This window comes from Pseudonaja textilis, chromosome 9, assembly GCF_049901715.1.
Source record: "Pseudonaja textilis isolate UNSWEBS1 chromosome 9, rPseTex1.2, whole genome shotgun sequence".
NCBI classification, from domain to species: domain Eukaryota; kingdom Metazoa; phylum Chordata; class Lepidosauria; order Squamata; family Elapidae; genus Pseudonaja; species Pseudonaja textilis.
The window spans coordinates 23,373,484-23,386,198 of NC_141998.1; the positions used below are offsets into that span (position 1 = coordinate 23,373,484).

The 12,715-nt window shown below is 40.5% G+C and overlaps 1 long non-coding RNA gene across 2 annotated transcripts in view; it reads left to right on the plus strand.

Annotated features, from left to right (window-relative positions):
- Nucleotides 1-12,715, plus strand: part of LOC148125063 (uncharacterized) — a 558,115-nt gene that overhangs the window by 182,784 nt on the left and 362,616 nt on the right. Inside the window, exon 5 of one of the 2 annotated variants that reach the window (XR_015744684.1) lies at nt 2,573-3,019. The exons of the other annotated variant lie outside the window; for it this stretch is intronic. This is a non-coding gene — a long non-coding RNA (uncharacterized LOC148125063). Of the gene's footprint in view, nt 1-2,572; nt 3,020-12,715 lie in introns of those variants that run through there. 2 annotated transcript variants of the gene reach the window in all.

The following is a 12,715-nucleotide window of genomic DNA, read 5'->3' on the forward strand; positions in this document are numbered from 1 at the left end:
CTCTGTGGTTAAACTGGGAGAAGATTAAAAGACAATGTTATTTGAAAATTCCAGTCTGGTTATCGACTATTGAAGCATTTTCATATCCTATAATATACAAAAAGGAACAAACAGTTAGATATGGTGAAACATTGAATGAAAGGGGTGAACTTAAACCTATGCAAAAACTAGAGGAACAAGGTATAAAGATGAATTAGTTTTCATATGCGTAAATACATTCAAGGTATGATAAAGATTCTAAAACAGAAGGTTTCTATGATAAACTGACTGACTTAAATAAGATTTTGACAGGTACTGATGAAAAGGTGATTAAAAAATTGTATGGATATTTATTAGAAATTAAACTAGAGAAGAACAAGTTAAAGAAACTATGATTGCTTGGGGGAAGAATTTTGGATATCGGATTGATTTAGAGAAATGGCAAAAATTGTGGTCTCAAAATTATAAAATGACAATGTCAACAGCATATAAAGAAAATTTGTATAAGATGTTTAACAGGTGGCATTTTCCCCTGACACGAATAGCAAGAATGTTCAAGAATAAATCCGAAAAATGTTGGAAATGTCATCAGACACCTGGCTCATATTACCATATGTGGTGGACTTGTGCAGATGCTAAAAAATACTGGACTAAAATCCACATGTGGTTGGAAAAAATGACAAAAAAACATATAGACTTGAAACCAGAGATATTTTTATTGGGAATTTTACCTGAAATATATAGTAAAGACTTGAAATACCTGAACAGCGGCTAGGATTGTATTTGCTAAAAACTGGAAAAATGAGAAAATACCATCACAGGAGGAAATCATTAAGAAAATATTGGAATGTGCTGAAATGAGTAGATTGACATTTGAAATTAGAGAACAAGAGGATAAACAATTTTATAAAATTTGGGATCTTTTCTATCAATGGTTAGACAATAAAGTACAGTAATGAAATATGTAGACTTTTAGAAAATAATAAATATATAAAGATGTACTTCTTTCTTATTATATCTACAAAATGATTTTAGGATAGATTTGGGATGATAATATGAACCGTTATAAAATAAACTAAGTAAATTATGGTTATCTTGTAAAACATGAATGAATAAAAGTACAGTCAAATGATTGATTAATAATGATACTAAGGTATTTAATTTTTGATTGACAATATGAGATTATATGTAATGTAATGGTAATTGAAGACTATGAAATGGAAGCACAAAACAATTTGTAAACCAACCGGCACACTGTATGTACACCTATGGAAGATAGCTTGATTTTTTATGTTTTGTTTGTTTATGTTTGTTTTTAAAAACCAATAAAATTAAAAAAAAAAACTTACTGCACCCGTGTCTGGTTTGCCAATTGCACAGTGGCAGATAGGAAAGCACTCCAGAGGGTGAACATCATTGCCCAGAAGATCATGGGTTGCCCTCTCCCCTCTTTGGAAGAGCTTTATAGCTCCTGCTGCCTTAAGAAAGTTCAAAACATTCTCAAAGATCCATCACATCCTGGGCACCCTTTTTTCTGAACTATTACCAACTGGCAGAAGGTACAGGATAATAAAAACAAGAACAAACAGGCTGAAAAACAGCTTCTATCCCATGGCAGTAACTCTATTGAATTCTGCTGTATAGTGCAGTGTTGGTGTGGTGTCAGGGGTTTTCGGTTCAATGTGTGAAGGGTGAAGGATGTGTGTTTGTGTTTATTTTCATGGTCATGGTCATGATGTACACTGAAGATGGTGTTTGATTTCATTGTACGAGGTGCAATGACAATAAAGTAAACTAAAACTGAACTAAAGTGGGCTTATATCTTGGTCTGGGTGGGAGAAAAAACTAGTTTTAAAAAGCAAAGTCCCTTTGTTGCTAAGACCTTCCCTTTTTCTGACCAGATGTGGAGGTAACTTGAGGTGGGTTTGTGTGTGTGTGTGTGTGTGTGTGTGTGTGTGTGCTGAGGAAACAGTCTCTGGGAGTGGGATTAAGGGATCAAATCATGCCTTGGGTGAAATAGTCCACAATGTAGGATGAAAAAAGTTATTTCTTCTACTTTATCCAGGCTATGTGAAGGACACTGATTTTGGATTGCACCCTCCGGCATTTCTGCATCTTAGGAGGGTTACACTAAACTTTGTGCTATTGATCTTTGTTTTCGAAAACCAGGCTACCAATAAAAAAAGAACATTTTTTAAACAAGCTCTCAGAGAGAGTGGGGGAAAGAGAAAGAAAGAAAGAGAGAGACGGGAATTAAAGTGATAGAATACTTTTATGGAGAGCTTCGAACCAGTTCCCTTGAGGTTCTACTTAAAACAATGTATTAACAGAGGCTCAATTGTGTTGTTTTATTAGCAAACAAAATGTTAAACATGCGTTAAGCTGGTTTTCCAGGATGTTCTGTACAAAGATGAAAGCACTGGGCCTCTGAGCACAAAGGACAAGTAAATTAATTTCCAGACTTAAACCCTTTCAGTGCTGTACCCAAGGAGGATGGCTTTCCTAAATTCCTTTGCTTACTTTTGTCTGTTGTTGCACTAGTAAATTATTTTTGATTGGCTCCTGTTTTTGTCCTCTTTTATATTTTGTCCAGTGCATTTCCTGAGATTTCTGAGGGATTTAAAGTTTGTTGAAAGAGAAACGGCAATATTACAGACCCAGGATTTTGGACTGGCAAATTGAAAGAAAAAAAGGACAAGTACAAAAAAATGGAAAGAAGGACATACAACTAAGGCAGAATATCAGCTGATAGCCAGAATCTGCAAAGACAAAGTCAGGAAAGCAAAGGCTCAGAACGAACAGACTTGCAACAAAAGTCAAAGATAATTTTTAAAAAGTTTCTTCCAACATATAAATAACAAGAAAAAAAAATCAAGGAAGCAGTCGGTCCACTAAGGAGAGAAGATGGCAAGGAAGTAACAGGCAGCAAAGAGAAAGCAGAGCTGCTTAATTCATTCTTTTCATCGGTCTTCACGCAAAAAGAAACTATAGCTCAACCCACCAAAAACATAACTGTAAAAGACAGACCAGAAATAAAGGTTAAAATAAGCAAAAAAAAAAAAGGTATGGGAGTGTCATCACTTGAGACCTTCAAGAAGAGACTGGACTGCCATTTGTCACAAATGGTGCAGGGTCTCCTGCTTGGGTGGGGGACTGGACTAGATGACCTACAAGGTCCCTTCCAACTCTGATTATCTGTTATCTGACTCTCTAAGCTTTTCACTTTCATGAGTTATTTGGCCACTTCAATACTGCTAGGCATTTCGAAACCTTGGTAAAGGTGTCATCTGGAAGGTTTTAAAAGACAGAAATGGTTGGATTAATTTCATATTGAATATTCCCTATACTACAGCTCTTTAGGTGTCACCTAAACTCATTTATTTATTATTAACTTCAGCGTAGCTATACAGAAGCACAAATAATGCAACTAATAGAACTGAACAAGGAAAAGGTCTCTCCTGTTAGAAAGAGATGGTAATTTCAGTCCCAAAACATGTCCTGGTAGGTGGACAACTTAATTCACCAGCTCCATTAAAGCGAACTTCTACTAGTGATGAATTCATGGTGATGTTCTGATGAGGTTCTTTGCAAATAAGTTATCAGACTTGTTGACCAATTGGGGATCATTTTAATCTGTAATAAAACTTGCAGTTCATAAATGGCTTCATCTGATTAAATTATATTATTTGAGTTGTCCCAGTGTCTCACAAAGTTATGAGGAGCATCTAGTTTTGGTCACCACAATTTAAAAATGATGTCGAGACTCTTGAAAGAGTGCAGAGAAGAGCAACAAAGATGATTAGGGAACTGGAGGCTAAAACATACGAAGAACAGTTGCAGGAACTGGGTTTGGCTAGTCTAGTGAAAAGGACTAGAGGTGACATGTTAGCAGTCTTCCAATATCTAAAGGGCTGTCAGAAATGGTGGGCGCTCCAACAATGGAGGTTTTTAAGAAGAGATTGAACAGCCATTTTTCTGGAATTGTACAGGGTTCCTGCTTGGACTAGAAAACCTCCAAGGTCCCTTCCAACCCTGTCATTCTGTTACCTCCATTGATCATTGCATTCCATGTCCTGCCATCTTTTCTCCAGTTGCCTCCAGTAACCTCAGTATTTATTTAAAAAATAATAATCTATGGAAATTCTCAGTCAACCAGGTCTCCTGGTTGTCCCAAAGGTGCTTTTTGCAAGAGACAACTGGACTTTCTGGTTTTCCTTTGAAGAGGTTTTGCTTCTTGTCCAAGAAGCTTCTTCAGCTCTGACTGGATGGTGTGGAATGGAAGGATTTAGACACCTTGCAGACAGCTGGTCATTTGCACCCTTTTAGAGGACCGTTGAGGCCACCTAACTAAGTGTCTATGGAGATTCTCAGCCATCCAGGTCATGGTTGTCCCAAAGATGCTTTTTTCAAGAGTCAACTGGACTTTCTGTTTTTTCTTTCTTTGAAGATGTCTTGCTTCTCATCCACTCTCATCCAACGTCTTCAAAGAAAAACCAGAAAGTACAGTTACCTCTTGAAAAAAGCCACCTTTGGTTCTGAAAAAAAAAAAAGTTTCCTTGGATATCAGGATCCCTAGAGAACCTCATCCTCATTTCAAAACTCCTTCTCCTCAACTGGCTTTGATCTCTTGGAGTTCAGACCTTAAATGAAAAGTGTCCCCTTTTCAACTGACCCCAGAGATGATCTCCCTGCCTCCAAATCCCTTCAGCAATTGGCTGAGTTGAAACGGAGTCGGAGGTATTTCTGTCACCTCAACGAAGTGGCGCCGTGTGTGATGAGAGAGAGAGAGAGAGAGAGAGAGAGAGAGAGAGAGAGAGAGAGAGAGAGAGAGAGAGAGAGATGGATGAAGATAGATCTATATAAATATATATACACAAACAGCCCTGAAATATTAGCAGGCTACATTTTGAGGGCTCCACTCATACTTTTAATTTTAGCGTTCAGCTCAAAGCCCTGGCAAGGTTTATATAAATAGATTTCTAAATTTAAAAACAAAATGTGCTAGCAGGAGGAGGGCTTTGGTCTTCGGGGTGGGGGCGGGGGGAAACGAGACGTGTGGAACAAGGATTTTCCTTCAGCGTCCTGCTAGTGATGGCCTTAGAATATATTATTCAGGGAAGGCTCATAAATCAAAAGAATGGCCCCGGAATATTCTGGAAGCTCGCCTGGACAAAGAGGTCATGGAGAGAAATCCTTTCCTTGTTCCTTAAAAGCAAGGAGGGTTTTTAAAAGAAGGGAGAAGGCGACTCGTCCAGTTTTCTGACCGATTTAGATTAAGCTTCCTTTTGTCCCTTTTTAAAAAGCATTTGAAGAAGGTGATTGTACTGATGAAGACAGAAGCAAAACTGTACTTTTTCCTCAGAGAACAACCCTTTCCTGGGCCTCCTCCCCATCTGCACGCCAGATTTTGTTTCAATACCAGCCCCACAGCTGTCCACAGCTGTATGCCTTCCAGCTTCACACAAGAGCCTTCTTTCTCGGAGTCATGGCATATTCAGGAGACTTTCTCTCTCTCCCTCTCTCTCCTCTCTCTCTCTCTCTCTCTCTCTCTCTCTCTCTCTCTCTCTCTCTATATATATATATATATATATATATATATATATATATATATATACACACACACACACACACACACACACACACACATATATATATATATATACACATACATATATATATATATATATATATATATACACACACACACACACACACACACACACACATATATATATATATACACATACATATATATATATATATATATATATATATATATATATACACACACACACACACACATATATACATATACACATGCACATGCACATACACATATCTACATATCTATCTATCTACCTACCTACCTACCTACCTACCTACCTACCTACCTATCTATATTTGTTTTCTGAGGTTCTCGCGGGTATTTGTACGTGGATCTTTGGTTATTCGGGTTTTCTCCCGCGTAAAATTGGAAGTATCCAGGTGACGTTTCAATGAAGTCTCATTCATCATCTTCAGGCTTGTGTCTTCAGCTTTGTGCTTCTCCGAGAAGATATATATATATAATTGCTGAATCATCCAGCAATGTGTAAAAACATGGTGCTTTCTGGAGGGTTTGTATTTGGTTCTTCGGAGAGGGACCATTTACTTGCTTTAGGATCAGTTACCTTCCATCTCCCCCCAACCGCCCCCCCCAAAAAAAACCAACCCACCATCCACGAAATATTCGTCTTAGCTCCTAGCAAATATTTTAGGAATTCCATCTCAGGAGCCTCCAAGAAGCACATGTACCTGTGTGTATTTTCTCTGGAAGAGGTCAGTGAGTGGGCCTTGGAGTGTTGTTTGTCATCACTCTAACCATTACTTATGGGGATTGCCCATAAGGTGGTCTTCAGCAGGTTCTGACCAGTTCTGAAGAACCATTAGCAGAAATTTTGAGTAGTTTGGAGAACCGGTCAATACCACCTCTGACTGGCCCCACCAACCCCTTCTCTTCTCTGCCTCCCAAGTCCCAGCTAATTTGGCTGGGTTTCCTTTTGTTGCCCTGCACAGGAGAACGGAGCTGGAAAGCAGGTTAGTGGGATGGGGAGGGAATGGAGATTTTACAGTAACCTTCCCCCAGGAGTGGGGAGGGAATGGGGATTTTGCAGTGTCCTTCCTCTGCCATGCCCACCGAGCCATGCCATACACACCAAGCCACACCTTCAGAACCAGTAGTAAAAAAAAATTGAATCCCATCACTGGGTGGAAAGCACTGTGAAGTGGTATATAAGCCTAAGTGCTATTGCTATTCCTTCCTTCCTTCCTTCCTTCCTTCCTTCCTTCCTTCCTTCCTTCCTTCCTTCCTTCCTTTCCTTCCTTCCTTCCTTGTGGTTAGAATGCAGTACTGCAGGTTAACTCTGCCCTCATCTATGAGTTCAAACCTGATAAGCTCAAGGTCAACTCAGCCTTCCATCCTTCTGAGGTGGGTAAATGGAGGAGCCAGATTGTTTGGGGGCAAGTTGCTGACTCTGCAAACCACTTAGAGAGGGCTGGAAAGCACTGTGAATCCGCATATAAGTCTAAGCGCTATTGCTATCATTGCCAGTATCTCAATTTTGATCACACAGGCACGATCAAAATCCATTACAGGGATGGACATCCAATTAATTCAATGCAGAGCTTCATCCCTGTTCTTCTTCATGTGGAAGATGGATCTATCTCTAGGATAGTCCCACATCTCTGGTCTTCAAGGTATTGTGTCCATTTCAGAGCTTCCTGGAATGTGGCCTGTCACAAGAAGCATTACCCTAATTCCATTATTTCCAAGGGGAAGAGAAAGGAGGTGTTTTTATTTTGTTTACAAATAAGCATGGGGCAATCCACGCACATGATTGCAAATAATTAGCCAAGTCTTGCTTGTCTCTCTCCTCCAGGATCCCAATTCATTTCTGGAGGGACAAAAGAAGATCAGACTTTAAAACTTCTGAACGCCCCACCTGTTATTAATTAGGCTTATTCAATTAGGGCTGGCAACAGATTGCAATGGAGACAGAATCGAGAGGGTAAGAAGAGAAAGCTTGTTCCTGAATCTGAAAAGGGAATTTTGACTGAGCAGCTTTAGAACAGCAGTCTGCTCATCTGCTCACAGATTCTTTAAAAAAAAGCAAAAATTCTAGGCACTCCAACAAGGTAGCTGTTCAGGATTATTTGAGGGGAAAAAAAATATATGTTTGACTTGCAAGCCAACCCACCTCCTAAATCCACCAGGTTTTTTTTTTTTTTTCTACCACCAAAAATTAGTCATGATTGAAGCCTTGAGACAGAGAAATCAATTCCCCGTCCAAGTTATGGTCATAAATCCATCTCTAAATTAACCCGAACGTGTTGTTTTTAATACATGCAGAGCGCTTTCGAAAATATTTACGTTCGGTTAAGCTCCCTATTTAAATCTGTATTTTCTCTCTCTCTCTCTGCAAAGTCGCTGAGACGTTTGGACGAACCGAGAAACCTTCCTCTGGCAGTGGTCTTTCAGAGGTGTTGAAATGAAAAAAAATATCCTAGAATTCCGAGCCAGGATGGAGCCAATGGTCAGATTAAAGGAGTGGAATTGGTAATAGGTAGGGCGGTTTTGTTTTTGCATTTGAGAGCAACCGCATGGAAATGGGTTTCTTGGAAAATGCATCCCTGTTTCTCCAGAAGCATCAGGGAAGAGATAGAGGTAGTCCTCAATTTACGACCACAATCAAGTCCAAAATTCCTGTTGCTAAACGAGGCAGTTGTGAAGTGAGTTTTGCCCCGTTTTTGTGAGCTTTTTTCGCCACAACCATGGAGTGAGTTGACAAAATTACGATCACATGATCAACAGTTGTAAGTGTGAAAAAAAGGTTGTAAGTCGCTTTTTTCAGTGCTGTTGTAATTTGAAACAGTCACTAAGTGAACTGCTGTAAATTGAGGACTGTCTGTACTCCAACAAATATTAAAAGGGGTGGAAAGGCCTCCAATGCAACTGCCACACATAGAGAGAATAATTAAACTGAAAAGTCTGCTTCCTCACGCATAGGTGATCCCTGCTAACATAATCCATTGGAAAGATTTTGGAATCCGTTTTATCATCCAATCATTTCTTACATTCTCAATCTTCAGTCATCATAAACTTCCTTTCCACAGTTAATTTATTTATCTTAGATTTGTTATCCCGTCTTTATTATTTTTATAAATAACACCGAGTGATGAGCATATTTAATACACCGACCTTCTCCAATTTTCCCCACAATAACCCTGTGAGGTGGGTGTGGCTAAGTAAGTGGGAGTGGCTCAAAGTCATCCAATTGGCTTTCTTGCCTAAGATGGGACTAGAACTCACTGTCTCCTGGTGATTGGCCAAAAGTCATCCAGTTGGCTTTCACGCTTAAGGCAGGACTAGAATTCATCATCTCCTGGTGATTGGCCCAAAGTCACCCAGTCAATTTTCTTGCCTAAAACAGGACTAGAACTCACCATCTCCTGGTGATCGGCCGAAAGTTATCCAATTGGCTTTAATGCCTAAGGTGGGACTAGAACTCATCGTCTCCTGGTGATTGGCCCAAAGTCACCAAGCTGGCTTTCATGTATAAGACAGGACTAAAACTCACCATCTCCCAGTTTCTAGCCTGGTGTCTTAACCACTAGAGCCAACTGGCTCTTACACAAAGCATGAAAACCCAACTAGCTTTTCTTAATTCATTTAGTTTTTCTTAAAAAGTTATCCTCTGCAACCAAGCCAGAAGAGCACACACACGTTGCTCTAGCCTTCTCCACTTCCCAACAGAGAAAACATGTCATATTTCCTTTTTTATATTATTATTTATACAAGGTAGCAGCAGCCCGAGATATAAATCTTGCTCTTTTCCTATCCTTTTCGTCACTGCATGAGAGAAGCGAAAAGCAAAGATGAAACACTGTGCAAATAAACTGTAAATTCAAGGCGGGTGCCAGTCGGACAGAACCGCTATGGGGCTTGAGGTGAGGGATAAACATGTAATGAGGAAAGCATCTGTCAGAGAAGCAAAGATTTGGTGAGTCAGGAATAATTCAAACAATACGTAGGAGCCACAGGAAGCTTTCCCGTCGTCCAGGAACAGATCCAGAGATTCAAGATAAAGTTAGCTGCTAAAGCAGGTTACCACACACAGGGCACAATGGTGTGCATGGTCTATAAGGGATGGCCAGTAAATTCAGGATGAAAGCTGCAACAGTGCCTTGGTCACTTCCCATCTTGACTACAGCAACACACGGTTCATGGGACTGCCGTAGGGGATGACGAGGCTGAGACTGATGGAGGAATCAAATGCGTCACCAGCCTTGAGTCCCTTCATGCCCAGAAGAGATCTAAGTCCAGCCCCACATGGAATTCCGTTGACTCTTACCTACCACCAAAATGCTTTGGCCGTTAGTAAGTCAGATTCCTGTAGAGAGCTTAAGCTTGCAAAAAATCCTCATATATGTTTGAACTGCCTGAATTTCCTGATTTCCACCCTTGAAAAGTATCCAGAAGTTTCCATTGGTTCAAATTGTGTGGCCCACGCAGTTATGTGCAAACCTAGATTTGTACCTGTGTCACCTCTCTTATGGGAGCTGCATTGGTTGTTGATTTAATTCTAGCTCCAATTCAAGGTTGTCAGCTTCAAAACCCTCCATGGCCTGGAGCCAGGTGAATTGAAGGACCATCTTTTCCCAGGTCCATCTACCTGAGCCACCAGAGCAGGGGGGAGTGGGGAGGGGTGGAATTCTGGGAGTTGAAGTCCACATGTCTTACAGTGGCCAAGATTGAACATCTCTGCTCTAACAGCATGTTTGTGACCTCATCATCCTTGTAAGCAAAGTCGCTTTGAGAGGAATCTATGAATCAAGAAGCAAAATAGGTTTAAATGGGCCATAACTCCTCCACAGAAGTTGCCATCTTGACTTTTCTGACCTCCCTGCCCCATTCTGTGGACAGAGATCACACATGCAAAATGTCCTGAAGTAGAAGCATCCTGCAGAAAGTGCTAAGCTTTATAATTACCCACCTCAACTCCAATTTTTCAGGATGCTTCAGTGATTCCACAGCTTTTAAGCGAAGGCGATTTTTTTTAAAAAACAACAACACAAACTTCTTCTGGAGTTAGAAGAAGATAAAATAGCTTCCCATGAGCCAGCCTTGACACCATCCCATAATAAACATCAGCCTGTGGGCAAAGCCGCATTCCTTAGAGCTGAACTTTTTCCACCCTTCTCCTGTTATCTTGAGGTCCATTGTTTTCATTCTCTGCAATTTTCTCCATCATCAGCATTTTTGCTTTCAACCTGGGTACAAGCGATACATTTGCCACACTCCATTCTGTTGTGCTGGACAATCTCACCACACCCCCACACCCCAGTTTCTAATGAGAAGTCCTTCGATTCTCCAGGACCTCATATGGAGAATCTTCTTGGTCTTTTCCTAAGTCTCCGTCTTGCACGTCCCCGAAAGGCAACACCGATGGAGGACAAAGAACGGACGCTCAAACCTGGACATGCTTGGGATGAAATGAATGGGTGGGTTTGTTTTTGCTACTTCCCCTTCTCAACCCTCCTCTGATCTATTTATTCACTGGCATTGGAAGCAACATTTATTATAGCATCCAGTATTAACACACACACACACACACCCAAGCGGGGCTTTCTGTAAAAACGGTGCTGAGGGCCACCAATGAAATCAGATGATGAATGAATATTCAGCCCGGAGAAGGAGGTGCGCGGTGCTAAAACAACTTGCACAGTGACAAAGGAACAAAGGGAAGCTGTTTTATTCACAAGCAGTATCCAGGAGGCTGCTGAAATAGAAGAGCCTTAGATGTCAACTGGTGGCTGTGAGGACAGAAAACCCCTGTCTTGGGATAGGATTCTAAAAAGTCCAAATTCTTGCACTACATGGAATAAAGGTATCTTTATCCCACATTGTCTTTCCTTTTAACGAGGCTGTTTCATTTTATTGAGACAGTCAGTGTCTCAATAAAAGGTATCAGACTAAATAAAAGGTATCAGACTCAATAAAAGGTATCAGACTAGAAACTGGGCGAATGTGAGTTCTAGTCCTGCTTTAGGCACAAAAGCCAGATAGGTGATCACCAGGAGAAAATGAGTTCTAGTCCCGCATCAGGTCTGAAAGCTGTCAGGGTGACTTTGGGCCAATCGCCAGGAGACTGTGAGTTCCAGTCTTACCTTGGACACAGAAGCAGCTGGGTGACCTTGAGCCAGTCACATTATCTCAGCCCAAGGAAGAAGACAATGGCAAACCATTTCTGGAAAACTTAGTGAAGGAAATTGCAGGGTCTTGTCCAAGCACACTCCAAGAATCAGATATGATCGAACGGAATTTTAAAAACAACAAAATTGAAGTGTGTAGTTGAACTTCCACTGGCTAATAATGGAGGAGAGTTAGGTAGAGAATTGGAAGTGAAGCAAAGATGTCTTCCAAGTCAAGGAAAATTATTGGAGACTATTGTATGCCAGAAATAGTTTGCCATAGCTGAAAAGAAGACCAAAAAGGACAGTGGAAGACAGAGAGACTAAAACCGATGTCTTTAAATGTAGGCTTGACCTGAAGAAGAGAAGAAGAAGCATCATAGCAATCTTCCAAGGACTATTCCCGGGGAAGAGGAGGTGGATTGATTCGCCAGAAAGTAGGGCAAGATCCAACTATGTGGAAGCATTAAAGAGAGAGATCCAATTCAAACCAGGAGGAGTTTTCTGATCAGGAAAGCTACGAAACATTAAAGAGCTTGCTTCCTGGATAGTGGGGTATCTATCATTGGAGGCTTCCAATGAAGGTTGGACAACCGTTGCTGTGGGAAAGTTTGAAGATTCCTGCCCTGGACTGGGAGGCAAAGTAGAAAATCTCCAAGACCCCTTCCAATTATATATATAATCTATTTATATAAAAGCGAAATACCACTCATGCATCATCACAAAATATCCAGAACTGTAAAGCCTAAAAAATTGAAATTGGGCACCTATGTTCCTCTTGGCTTCTAGGGGCTCACTAAGAAAGGGTTTTTCAAAATGACCATCAAAGCATTAGAATTTCCTATATTATTACTATTAACACGCTCTGATGCTAAGGAGTTCTACTCCCCCTCCCCACCTGAAAAGCAATCTCTTCCAAGTGCAAAACACAAGCAGAGGAGAGGAGTTTCAGTTTCAGTTTTAGTTTCACAGCACCAAACAGCTTTAGTATAGAGCAGTTGAGCTA